The sequence below is a fragment of the Lissotriton vulgaris genome, chromosome 2_1 (assembly GCF_964263255.1).
Source record: "Lissotriton vulgaris chromosome 2_1, aLisVul1.2, whole genome shotgun sequence".
NCBI lineage: Eukaryota > Metazoa > Chordata > Amphibia > Caudata > Salamandridae > Lissotriton > Lissotriton vulgaris.
Window position 1 is genome coordinate 1866584682 of NC_141687.1, and position 13954 is coordinate 1866598635.

Below are 13954 nucleotides of genomic sequence, written 5' to 3' on the forward strand. Positions count from 1 at the left end.
CAGCACAAGGATAAACAAGAGGCTCACTCTGAATTCTGCATACCAGGCCTAGTGGTGCTGGCGGGTCGACCGTGATCCTTAAACGTTATGAGCACACCGCATGCTCGCAACATTAAAACGTATGTCACGATTGTGTTTTGAAGTTATCGAATAAATAGGTGTTTTAATTCATTAATTACTGTCAATTGTCTGATTTCTATCTCATAAAACACCGAAGTTGCCCTGTCAGTGATTGACATTCAATAGCACGGATTTCAAGAACCCAGTAACATGGCAAAAGACGTAAGTGCAGTTATATTCGTGCTTTCTTCTGGAAACATTCCACAAGACTTATCCGAAGAAACTATAGCTTGTGCCGATAAGTAACTGTAGGCCATGAGTTATAGTTTCTTAACATAAGTAGAAGTATAACTATAACTGCTGAATGTCTATGGCTTTTTGTGTGTAAAACGTAAACCTAACTTTAACGTGCCTTTAATATTTGTTTTGTTTCACTGAAAATCCACACTAGGATGCGAGATTTATAAACCTTGCACAGTACAATAAAAGGGAGCAAAAGGGAAAATTCAAAGCCATTAAAATCCAATGATGTATAATAGGAGATCATGGTTTAGACTGAGTAGGAGGTATGGTCTATCCATGGAGTATATGACAACACTTAAGATGGTTAGTGGGATGTGGGTTTATAGGAGAATAGGGTGGGAAGTTATTTAATTGCCTCAAATTGTAAAGCGCTCTGATATCCTTCGGGATCAAGTTCGCGCTATATAAAACTTTATAAATAAATAAATGAGTATGCATTGCAATATTGTGATGCTGCGCCTGCTGTCCTCCCATGGGTTACCTACCAGTTCTCTTCATGTTATCACTGTTTGTCAACTCAAATGCAAAATGGAAAAAATAATTTAGAAAGTGAAATTCACGTGAACATACGTTGTATCGTCAACTTTATTTTCTTTTATTCTGATTCAAACCGTGCCTGTACTTACAGTTAAGATGGTTTACAAACAACTTACCCGGTATGTAAGTTTGGTTTGAGAAAGGTACACGCCTAACTGGTATATTATCAACTTATTGTAATATATCCAAATAAACGAATACAATTTTAATATCAATGTTATTAGCATTTGAATAGCAGAATTCTTATATCGGTACCTCCTAGCATTTGAGTGTCCAGGATATATGTGCTGTCATGGGTTTTAAGTTTCCTCGTGGACTAGAAGCTGATTTGTCATGATGACTTTTCTAGCATTCAAATAAGGTGCACTCCCCTCTTTATTCGGGGTTCGTACTTTACTTTAGTTGTATATTTCAGCATTGTGGCATCGCACAAGCATGTGACACCAACATTAGAATAGCAAGTGTGCAGAAGGACAAGGCTCCACATTTTTAGGTCTCGCTAGAGACAGCACATGCGCTAATCTGGCGAGACATTTAGTAGTTGACATTTGGTGCTACTTTTGCCGGCCACCAGCTTGCAGTCATGCGCACAAGCGCGTGGGACATGCACAGCTGCCATCTGACTTTCGTGCGGCCGTGTCAGTTTCACAACCGCGCGGTCATTGCTTGTTCTTTGGTGCGATAAGTATTGCATTTTACGCTGGCTCTTTCATTTGCCAATGCAAGCGACTTCTAATTAAAATCATCTAAAGAATAAATATTGGCCTGTTTTCGTTACTTAATTTTGTAATGAAGGAAACTATAATTATGTGGCACAAGCACAGCAGTATATCAAGTTGTAGCATTTTCCTTTTGTGCAGGAGGGATGCTCACAGGTCTGTATGTCTTAAGCCCCAGTGGGTCACTGCAGCTGTGAAAAGAGTGCATATGAAACAGCATGGCTGCGGGTTGGCTCTGCGCCTTAATCTTCCTGTTGACTGCTTTGACAGGAAGTGACAGAAGCTGCGTCAGTCCCAATCTTCTCTTCCAGTAGGGTTTAGATTTAGGGACTCCACTCTTTGTAAAAAGTTATGCTTGGCGCTGAAAACAGCCCGATCTTAAACCTTCTCAAATTGTGTTTAATCAGAAGCAAATTCACAATATTGGCAGCCTTCCGTTTTGTTCAATTCATATTTGCTTTTTTTGTAGACCTCACACCTTAAACAAACAAAAATGACAGGGACGCCTAATTGGCGCCACTATAATTGGTCGAACCTGCAGCTGGGTGAGCTTTGCAGTGACAGCTACACACTAGAAAACTCTTGTTTCTAGGAGCCTGGTCAGTAACATGGTCTAAATGGTAAAGCCACTGAAGTGTTCCAAGTATTCATAAAGCAAACCCAGCTGATACTGATGAAGAAAGAGAGGCCCCTTGGAAGGAGAGGATGCCAATCGCAAGCCCCATTTTGAAATCTTCAGATTGCAAGAATGCAATACAAAAGTCGCATTAGAAGAGCTAAAGCATCCCTGTCTTAAATCCCATATAAATCATTAGAAAAACAAACTTATAGACCGTTTTTGAAGTCTGGCTTTACACCTTTACGGTCTGCCAGAGTTCATTTGATCTCCAAAAAAGCTAGATACGTGAAGGAGGAGAGCATGGCTGTTCAGAGTTTTACGTGACCTGTGTGATGGGGATTCTTATTTTCTTTGTTTTACTTATTTTTGCTGAGAAGTACCCTTCTTTTTGGAGTATATCACCAGTGGTAATTGTTTCTTTATCTAAATTCCTGTGGCATTTACAATTTCCTTGACGCAGTCTGGCACGCTGTATGTTGTTGCTAGATTAAAATATTGGGCACCACAGCATCCCTCTTAGCTGAAAATTTATGCGACAGGAGGCGGGTTCTGTACAGCGTGCACGAGTACGGAGCCATCTCACGTATTTCTCTTCTTCAGATAGCAAATAGTCCATTTGCTGTCTGGATCATGTAATGGTGGACAAGAGACAGCATCGCTTAGCCTCTTGTTCTTGAATGTTCACATTTGTTTGTACTGAGATACATGCTCAGCCAGAGAGACTGTCTAACCACCCAATATAATTTAAACAAAAATTAATTAATGGAGCAAAAATGTGTTTCTAAGCAGCTTCGTAAATCTGCTATTATTTTGCAGATAACAGCGAACAAAAAAAAACATATTATGAACAAGCATTGGCATAGCCAATAGGTCTCGCCTTTGGGATCTTATAAGTGTTTAGCCATGCAACAGTTAATGTTGTTGCAGTAAGGATATTGTGCTGCATAACTAAATACTAAGGTCCCAAAGGCGAGACCTATTGGCTATACCAATGCTTGTTAACTTGATAGATACACTAAAAGACAGTCTCTGAAATGCCAAGTTGAGGCCCCCAATGTAGTTGATGTTTTAATCAAAACACAAATGGAGAGGCTTGCGCACAGGACCATGTCTGCACCATCCTTGTAAGCTAATATTTTTGAACACTGCATTAAAATTAGGATGCTACGTAGTATCCTGATTAGGTAGAAGGTTTGACTAAAATAGTCATCAGGGATTTGAAGCTACTATTGAAATAAAGAATACGTTGAATATGTGATGTATCAGTTATTAAAAGAAGCCTGTTATGCCAAACAAACAGTTCAGCAGTTTAGCATTGAGTTGTTGCGCAAAACATGGGCTGAGAATAAACAATTGTTTGATTGGGTAATTCCAAATTTCAGTAGCATTTTACGTTTCATTTATGTTTCAATAACCAAAACATAAAGAAAAGGCATTGTCATTTACACTGCCAATAGCTCAAACTCATGTAAATGCGAGGCCTGTTGCATTGTAAATGCTTGTTTTTACTGTTTTCTCTTTCCTTTCCCACTTGTTTTTCTTAGTGCTTTGCCTCGTTTTTTAACGCTTTCTCCATTTTTCTGAGTGTTTTTTCTGCTTTTGCCGAGTTTTTTTTACTATTTTCTCCTTTTTCTCCCTTTTTCTGTGTACTTTTCCTATTTTTTAATTATTTCTCCTTCCTTTCCCCTGTTTTTCTGAGTGCCTTTCCTGTTTTTGCCTCTTTTTATTACTGCTTTCTCATTCCTTTCACCATGTTTTTATGAGTGCTGTTCCTGCTTTGGGCTTGTTTTTTTACTGCTTTCTCCTTCCTTTCCCTATGTTGTCCTGAATGCCTTTCCTGCTTTTGCATCTTTTTTTATTGCTTTCTCCTTCCTTCCCAATTGTTTTTTTAGCCCATTTCTTGCTTTTGCCTCGTGTTTTACTGCTTTCTTCTTTCTCTCCCCCTTTCCCGAGTACTTTCTACTGCTTTTGCCTCATTTTTAAATTATTTCACCTTCCCCCCGACTTTTTTTTCTGAGTGTTTGCTCCTGCTTTTGCCTCGTTTTTCACCGTTTTTTCCGCAAAGCAGCTAGCAATTCCAGCACTTCGAGACCCACGTGGGTGATTTGCCTTGCTTTATAAATCCTGATTGATTGATGCCATAAATGTCCACAATATTAGAAAAATTCTTATAATTTTGACATGGCCAACATTAAGGGTGGGCACCGACGTGTCATGAATCTCCACAATAGACCAAGAATTAACACAATTACCCCAGTGCAAGCACTATGTCAAGGATGGCCACTACTGTTCCAAGAATGCCCAGAATATTCAAAATATTAGCACTGTCATGTCAGGGTGCAAATTTTGTGCATGGGTGGGAAGGATGAGGAGTGACGGGAATGGAGAATGTTACAGAGTTGGAGACAGTAGTAGGGATAAGGAGGGTGACCGGAACTGGGCATGTGACAGGTACTGGAAGTGTGGAGTGTGAGAGAGGCTGGGTTTGTGAGACAGGTGTGGATGATAAAAGGGGATTGGGCAGGCAACAGGGACTGGGAAAACAGAACTTGGAGTGTGACAGAGATGGGAAGAGTCTCAGGGACTGATAGTGTGACAGGGATAGGAATGGGACAGGGCTTGAGAATGTTACCGGTATACAGGGCCGGACTGGCCGTAGCGGGCACTGGGCGTTTTCCTGGTGGGCCGTAAGGGTTTATATCAGCCCCCTGTACCAAAAGCAGCAGAAGTGTTTCCCACTAGTGCCCCCTCCCCCTCCTCCTTGGCGATCAGACTTAATTGCCAAGGCCGATTTACGCTTCCAGTCTGGCTGTGCAGGTATGGGGAGTGTGATGACAGGGCTGGGGAAGATGGCAGGGACTGGAGTGTGACAGAGAAGGGGAGTGGGACAGAGAAGGGAAGGGCGACGAGGAACTGGAGGGTGACAATGGTCTGGGTGGGTGACAATGAACAGGAGTGCATGAGGGATACGAAGGCTCAAGGAGAGGATGACAAAGCTGAAGATTGCTAGGCAAAAGGAGTGTGACAGGGATAGACGGTATGACATGCATAGGCAAGGTGACAGGGATATGGAAGGTGACAAGAATGAGGCTGTGGCATGGGGATGGTGGCTGGTATGCAAGCGTAATATATAACAAACAATGGATCACTGTCAACTCATTCAAAACATGACAACTCAATAACTTGGAGGATGCAACCGCTATCTATAGAGGATACATAAATCAAAAGTTGTATGCAATATGAATATTTGATGACCTGGCTAGAGTTCATGACCCACTCACATCAAATGATAGTTAATGCAATTTACTTACACATCTCACAAATAAAATCCACATTAAGTATATATGATAAAGTGCTCAGAAACGTGAAATGATGTGAATGTGAAAGGAGACTGAAAAGTGCATGAGAATAAAAGACGTAGGACTCCTGACTCCTTGAGTGTCTTACCCAGAAATAATTTGAAAATGGGCATATTAAACATTTTAATACTTTCTTCTCCAGGTACATTGGCTAGAATAATTGGGACCGATTCTGAAATGAAGAAGTAGCTCCACACTTGGAGGTGTACTCAAGATTTGGAAGTAACAAAGATTTGTCTACGAAAGGCACAGGTTTGTACATTTTCACATGAACAAATATATTTTTATGTACTTAATCACGTGCATATCTGGAAAGAACGTCCAAAAGCACTTGGTACTATTTTATTTTTTCGTCATGGAGAAAAACCTTTCTCTCCACCCCACCCATTTTGGGAGTGTTCTGTTTTCTTTGCACCCTCGACTGGAATGTACTGCTGTCATTGTTAATAGTAAACACCCTTCGTGTCCAGAAAGGTCATAAAGATACTCTGTTGTCCTACAGCCCGATTCAACTAAACATGTCCCAAAACATTTATGGGCAATTTACTTTCGAGTCCCCCTGATATTATTCTGTGTTGTCTTTTTATTGACGTGTCAATTAAGGTTGCCCACTTTCTCAGAGGAAACAATCTGTTCATTTGTGCTTGCTTTGAAGATTTGGAAGGGCCTGATAATGGTTCTTGAATAATGGTTTGTGTAATATTCAGTGAATTCTCTATAAAACAACCATTCTGTCTCTACTTGCTTTAAAATCATTTATGAACAGTGTAGATAGTTCAAATACTTCTGACGTCTTTTTATGTTACGTTTCTGGCTTAAAGTTTGATTTCAAAGGAGGAAAATACCGAACTTTGAGGGTTTTCTTTTTTTTTTTAAAGATTCACACATGGTATTGCTAGAATATACTTTTTGAGAGGGGTCTGGGTGGCATCAGCAAGGGACAGTATCTCTGGGGGGAAGATAGGAAGGAGACAGAGTGGCAAAAACAATTACCCTTCATTTATTGACTCCCAATATTCTGGAGACATCTAAAAAAAACAGGTCAGAGCTAAAGCTCTGCAAACAAAAATATTGTGAAAACCCAACCGCAATTTCCTTCATTTAACTAAAGACTTGCACATTTTTAAATTAAAACATATTCCTTTCTTTTTGGTGTGCATGCTTCCTGTTGGTCTTCCGCACTGCGAAGTGGGAAGAAAGGCAGACACATAGGCATGCATCTTAGAGAAACATTGCGCATGGGTAGTGCATACCACCACCAACTCCAATACTCTATCAATCACACCCACTGACTCACCTAGAGATAGTCAAAATACCTGCTCTTCAGTCTGCAAATTGTCCAGAAAACTCCAGCAAAATGTGTATTCAGAATTTATTTTTGGGATTACATCTCTCGGAAATCACGACACTGACTGTCTTACTGATTGAGTGCATTTTTGCACTGCGTCGCACTAAGAATCCTTAGGCCACTTGCTCCTGATGTAAGTCTGGGTATGAAGGGATAACTTAAACAAGCATTAGAAATGCAATCGGGCTCGGATTTATTTGAGTTTGAGCTAATGGCATTGTAAATGCCAATGTATTGTTGCTATGTGTTATGGAGTGTGTTCATGTGGTGTGTACTGCCAGTGATCTCCTTGTGAGTGTGAGAATATTGCACCGTTACTGCCTGTGTTGTCCTTCTTGTGAGTGTGAGAAGCTTGCACCTCTGCTGCCTGTGGTCTCCTTGTGAGTGTAAGAAGCTTGCACCTCTGCTGCCTGTGGTCTCCTTGTGAGTGTAAGAAGCTTGCACCTCTGCTGCCTGTGATGTCCTTCTTGTGAGTGTAAGAAGCTTGCACTGCTGCTGCCTGTGATGTCGTTCTTGTGAGTGTGAGAAGCTTGCACAGCTGCTGCCTGTGAGTATGAGAAGATTGCATTGTGCATCTCTGTGCTGTGCCTGTTCTTTATAAGGGACTCTTGCTCTGTTGCTGCTGCTGCCTTGGCACAGTACCTGCTGTGAGTGTGTGAGGGAAGCTTGCACCGCTGCTGCTTGTGATGTCCTTCTTGTGAGTGGGAGAAGCTTGCACCTCAGCTGCCTGTGGTCTCCTTGTGAGTGTAAGAAGCTTGCACTGCTGCTGCCTGTGATGTCGTTCTTGTGAGTGTGAGAAGCTTGCACCGCTGCTGCTTGTGATGTCCTTCTTGTGAGTGGGAGAAGCTTGCACCTCAGCTGCCTGTGGTCTCCTTGTGAGTGTGAGAAGCTTGCACAGCTGCTGCCTGTGATGTCCTTCGCGTGAGTGTGAGAAGCTTGCATCGCTGCTGCCTGTGAGTATGAGAAGATTGCATTGTGCATCTCTGTGCTGTGCCTGTTCTTTGTAAGGGACTCTTGCTCTGTTGCTGCTGCTGCCTTGGCACAGTACCTGCTGTGAGTGTGTAAGGGAAGCTTGCACCACTGCTGCTTGTGATGTCGTTCTTGCGAGTGTGAGAAGCTTGCACCTCTGCTGCCTGTCGTCTCCTTGTGAGTGTAAGTAGCTTGCACTGCTGCTGCCTGTGATGTCGTTCTTGTGAGTGTGAGAAGCTTGCACTGCTGCTGCTTGTGATGTCCTTCTTGTGAGTGGGAGAAGCTTGCACCTCAGCTGCCTGTGGTCTCCTTGTGGGTGTGAGAAGCTTGCACCGCTGCTGTTTGTGATGTCCTTCTTGTGAGTGTGAGAAGCTTGCACCGCTACTGTTAGTGATGTCCTTCTTGTGAGTGGGAGAAGCTTGCAACTCAGCTGCCTGTGGTCTCCTTGTGAGTGTAAGAAGCTTGCACAGCTGCTGCCTGTGATGTCCTACTCACTACTCTACTCTACTCACTACTCTGCACTCACTACTCACTACTCTGCACTCTCTACTCACTACTCTACTCACTACTCACTACTCTGCACTCTCTACTCACTACTCTACTCACTACTCACTACTCTACTCACTACTCTACTCACTACTCACTACTCACTACTCTACTCACTACTCACTACTCTACTCACTACTCTACTCACTACTCACTACTCACTACTCTACTCACTACTCACTACTCACTACTCACTACTCACTACTCACTACTCTACTCACTACTCACTACTCACTACTCACTACTCACTACTCTACTCACTACTCACTACTCACTACTCTACTCACTACTCTGCACTCACTACTCACTACTCTACTCACTACTCTAGTCACTACTCACTACTCTGCACTCACTACTCACTACTCACTACTCTACTCACTACTCTGCACTCACTACTCACTACTCACTACTCTACTCACTACTCACTACTCACTACTCTACTCACTACTCACTACTCTACTCTACTCACTACTCTACTCACTACTCTACTCACTACTCACTACTCTACTCACTACTCTACTCACTACTCACTACTCTACTCACTACTCACTACTCTACTCACTACTCTACTCTACTCACTACTCTACTCACTACTCTACTCACTACTCTACTCACTACTCACTACTCTACTCACTACTCACTACTCTACTCACTACTCACTACTCTACTCTACTCACTACTCTACTCACTACTCTACTCACTACTCACTACTCTGCACTCACTACTCACTACTCTGCACTCACTACTCACTACTCACTACTCACTACTCTACTCACTACTCACTATTCACTACTCACTACTCTACTCACTACTCACTACTCACTACTCACTACTCTACTCACTACTCAACTCACTACTCTACTCACTACTCTACTCACTACTCACTACTCTGCACTCACTACTCACTACTCTACTCACTACTCTACTCACTACTCACTACTCTACTCACTACTCACTACTCTACTCACTACTCTACTCACTACTCACTACTCTACTCACTACTCTACTCACTACTCTACTCACTACTCACTACTCTACTCACTACTCTACTCACTACTCTACTCACTACTCCACTCACTACTCTACTCACTACTCACTACTCACTACTCTACTCACTACTCTACTCACTACTCTACTCACTACTCTGCACTCACTACTCACTACTCTACTCACTACTCTACTCACTACTCTACTCACTACTCACTACTCTACTCTACTCACTACTCACTACTCTACTCACTACTCTACTCACTACTCTGCACTCACTACTCACCTCACTACTCTACTCACTACTCACTACTCACTACTCACTACTCTGCACTCTGCACTCTGCACTCACTACTCTGCACTCACTACTCTGCACTCACTACTCTGCACTCACTACTCTGCCCTCACTACTCTGCCCTCACTACTCTGCCCTCACTACTCTGCCCTCACTACTCTGCCCTCACTACTCTGCCCTCACTACTCTGCCCTCCCTACTCTGCCCTCCCTACTCTGCCCTCCCTACTCTGCACTCTGCCCTCACTACTCTGCACTCACTACTCTGCACTCCCTACTCTGCCCTCACTACTCTGCCCTCACTACTCTGCCCTCACTACTCTGCCCTCACTACTCTGCCCTCACTACTCTGCCCTCACTACTCTGCCCTCACTACTCTGCCCTCACTACTCTGCACTCACTACTCTGCCCTCACTACTCTGCACTCACTACTCTGCACTCACTACTCTGCACTCACTACTCTGCACTCACTACTCTGCACTCACTACTCTGCGGGTGTGTGGTGGTGGTGTGCGTGGGCATGCGGTTGTGTGTGCGGTTGTGTGTGTGCGTGCGTGTGTGCGGTTGTGTGTGTGCGGTTGTGTGTGTGTGCGGTTGTGTGTGTGTGTGCGGTTGTGTGTGTGTGTGTGCGGTTGTGTGGGTGTGTGTGTGCGGTTGTGTGTGTGTGTGTGCGGTTGTGTGTGTGGGTGTGCGGTTGTGTGGGTGTGTGTGTGCGGTTGTGCGGTTGTGTGCGGTTGTGTGCGGGTGTGTGGGTGTGTGCGGTTGGGTGTGTATGGTTGGGTGTGTATGGTTGGGTGTGTACAAGCCACATCGTTCACACTGAGCTCTGTATATAAAGGTCATGCAATTTGTACATGCGATTTTGAAAGTAATGTATTTCTGAGAGCAGCACCCATTTTTTTTAGATACCTGCTTACAAGATAAACCATATCTTCTTTACAAAGTAAAGGAGGCCTTCCCTTTGTAGGGAAAAACAATATAATTCTGTTAAATGAGTGAACGAAATGCATTGGGGCAGAAAAATAAAAGGGAAATGAAGCAGGAGTGAAGTGTGCGTGAAAAGGAGAAGGCTGTTAGTGCAAGAAATCAGTGGCTAGGCTTGTATGAGAAGCAGGAGGTGTGGGAAAAGGTGTGAGGGGGAAGTGAATGCCTGGGATCTGCGAAGGCTTTGTGTGAAAGGGAACTGTTGACATTGGTCACAGGAGGATGTACCAGTGTCTGCTTGGGCAGCGAGTGAGTGATCTGGGAATGAGTTTGAAAAACTGGTATGAACATTAGGGTGAAGCAAGTCTCTAATGATAGGACACTGAATGATAGTACAATGAGTGATCTGGTACAACGGCAGTAGGAATCTGGTAACCGGACTGTGAGAGTAAATGTGAGGCTCCCAGTGAGAGGAAAGCGAGGTGGAGTGTTTTTTTATGAAAGGGTGGAGAGAGTGAGTCATGGTGACGAGACAGGGAGCGAGTGAGGAATCTGGCAATAGCTGGAAAGATGCAAGGGATCTGGTAAGAGGACAACGAGAGCTACTATAAGGGGTCTGTTATGAGGGCAGTAAATTAAAGTGATCTTCTATTTTGACATTAAAAGTTTGAGTTCGGGTGAGTGGGCACGAGTGCTTATCAAAGCACTTTGTTTGTTTTTTTACTTTCAGCTGTGCTGCATAGCAGCCAGGCTGCTGTACAACATGGCTAAACATATCCCTGACAAAACCAACAGATTTTGTATAGGAGAGTCCTATTTGCTTTGCCAATGCTTGTTTAGCCTACCTCAGTCAAAGAGCAGGCGCGGGTTTGCCGGCGCGCACACAGAGCTCAAGGGAAAAAAAACACATCAGTGCACACGCTCCCAGCACCATCTGCCTTCAATTACCGGCACCTCGGACAGCTGGTAATTGAGGATTTATGTATTCTTCTGCGCGTGTCCGAACACTTTATGCAGGAAGTGGACATTGCAAAAATTCCAAAGCCCTATGGCGTGCTGCCTTACTTAAACACAGCCTTGCCTGGACCAATTACCATTCACATGGCAGAATACCACACGCAAAAACCGCGCGCTTTCTGGAATGCGGCAGCCCACAGCCCTTTCTGAACTTTTTTTTTTTTTTATAACATTAGAGCTCGGAAGCCCCGCCCCACTTCGTGTGACGTAGGCCCGAGCCCTAAAAAGGAAAGCAAGGCAGTGGAGAGATTTACTAGGTTGAGATGTGTGGGCATGCTTTCTTAGCCTGAAGATCAATTGGCGAGGAATGATTTGTGCACGCTGGCGCTTGCTGATAAATTCATGGGGAGTCGAGCATAAATAAGGCCTATTTCCAGTATCCCACAGTGAAGCCTCAGCTGCTGCTTTGTTACCCAAAAGAAACGGCATTTGCTTAGGTAGAAAAAACAACTGCTCCTTGCTGAGCTTATTTGGGGAAAGAGGGATATTTTAGCGTTGATTAGAAAGACACTGGCCCTTGTTAAACCCTGGCGAGGTTAGGAAGGATAAGAACAACAATGCTGTCGGTGTCTGAAAGCATGGGGTGATAGTAAAGGATAGAGCTAAGCTGATGTTCAGTGCCTCTGGCAGAGTGGAGTTCTGCTTTATTCTCTCAAGTATTAAATGCAATTCAAAGATAACAGTTGGTAGGAGTACTATAAGCTCAAGATGTTTAAAATAAAAAGGAATGTTTGAGGCCAGTCTGTGGTTACCAAGACTACCAGACGCAGATGAAATATTAGGAAGAGGAAGAGGTTGAGAATAGGAGAGAATGTTTCTTGATCAGGGCAGAGGGTATGGTTCAAAGTCAGGACCATAAGGTCTAGGACAAGACACCGAGTGTCACACTGAGTACAGAAAAGGAGGTACTGGCATAAGGGAAACGGGAAAAGGCAGTAGGTAAGCATAAATGTGGGGAATAGAAAATGCTATTTATACGAAGGCAAGTTTATTCAAGAATAAATAAGTAAGATCTAGGCAGAATGACTTTGATGGAATGGGGGGGGGGGAGAGATCTAGGAAAGATAAAATTACTTGAGTATTCTTGACATCTGCTAAGAAATGTATGGGGCACCAATGATTCTGCTGGGCTAAGTTTGCTTTTTAGTGAAGCAGATAACTTGCTAATTACGTACATGGTTACCTAATTTTTTCTCTCCAACAGGTTCGCCTTCTGATAATTGTGCAATATTCGTACAGAGGATGCAACACCTACGGGAGAATTTAAAATGGAAGAAACAAAACTCTCACTATGGTAAAGTAGCAGTAATTCCCAATTATTGAAGTAAGTTTGTATATTTATTGTTTTTTATGTTGATATTTGATGTATAGTTCTTTTAACTATTTTTAACGCTTGGTTTATTAAATCATTGATTTTATTTGTCTGTCGATAATTCACTGATGTGTTGACAATAAAAACTGTAATTTCATCTTCGGGAATGGTCTTTTGCCCTTAAATTACTGTCTAAGACAAGCAGTTACGATTGCCTAGGTTGATGTTTACATATATGTATTTTTCCCTGACCTAGGAGTTGAAATATATTTTTTGCTCAGGGGGTCCTTGTTTGATACACCATCAATTAAGGATGCGACAACCCTTCTCTAATTTAGGAAAAAGTTGAAGAGGTACTTCTTTACAGAAAGCGACATGATGATGCAAAAACAGTTCACTTTCACTCCTAGAAAACCAGCTACCTCTCCAATCAAACAGACTGTGTGTTTGCGTTTGACCCTGTACACCGCTTATGTGCTTTTTGGCTACATTCATATGTTGTAAATGCCACTTACATACAAAAACATAAGTTTCAGCAGGAAAATTGCAAAGCAAGACAATTAAAGGTAAAAAACGCTGGAAACTCACAAAAATTATGTTATAACATATAATTTGAGCATCAAAATTATGCCAGCTCCAGAGATTCCTTAAACTAGCAGAAAGGGGGAGGGGGGTTGAAGATGGATGTGATGACGAGGGCCATTTATGGACGTTCTGTAATGAATACTCTAATATAGAAGGCTGCAACTAATGAAATAGTTGAGTCAAGAACTTTTTCGAAGCTTTTCTGTGATGTCTTCCCTGACATAGTGGAATATTCTAACATATGAATTCACAGTCGATCACACAAGTTGAAACAATGCTTCTGGCGTGAAATGACCTGTGCACAATACCATGCACATTATTAGTACGATGCCCCTCCAACTTAATTTATGTCTGTGTCAAATCTTTTTTACATGA

At 42.8% G+C, this 13954-nt stretch overlaps 1 protein-coding gene across 1 annotated transcript in view; it reads right to left on the reverse strand.

Annotated features, from left to right (window-relative positions):
* LRRK1 (leucine rich repeat kinase 1) overlaps nt 1-13954 on the reverse strand; it is a 758414-nt gene that overhangs the window by 78490 nt on the left and 665970 nt on the right. The window lies entirely within an intron of this gene.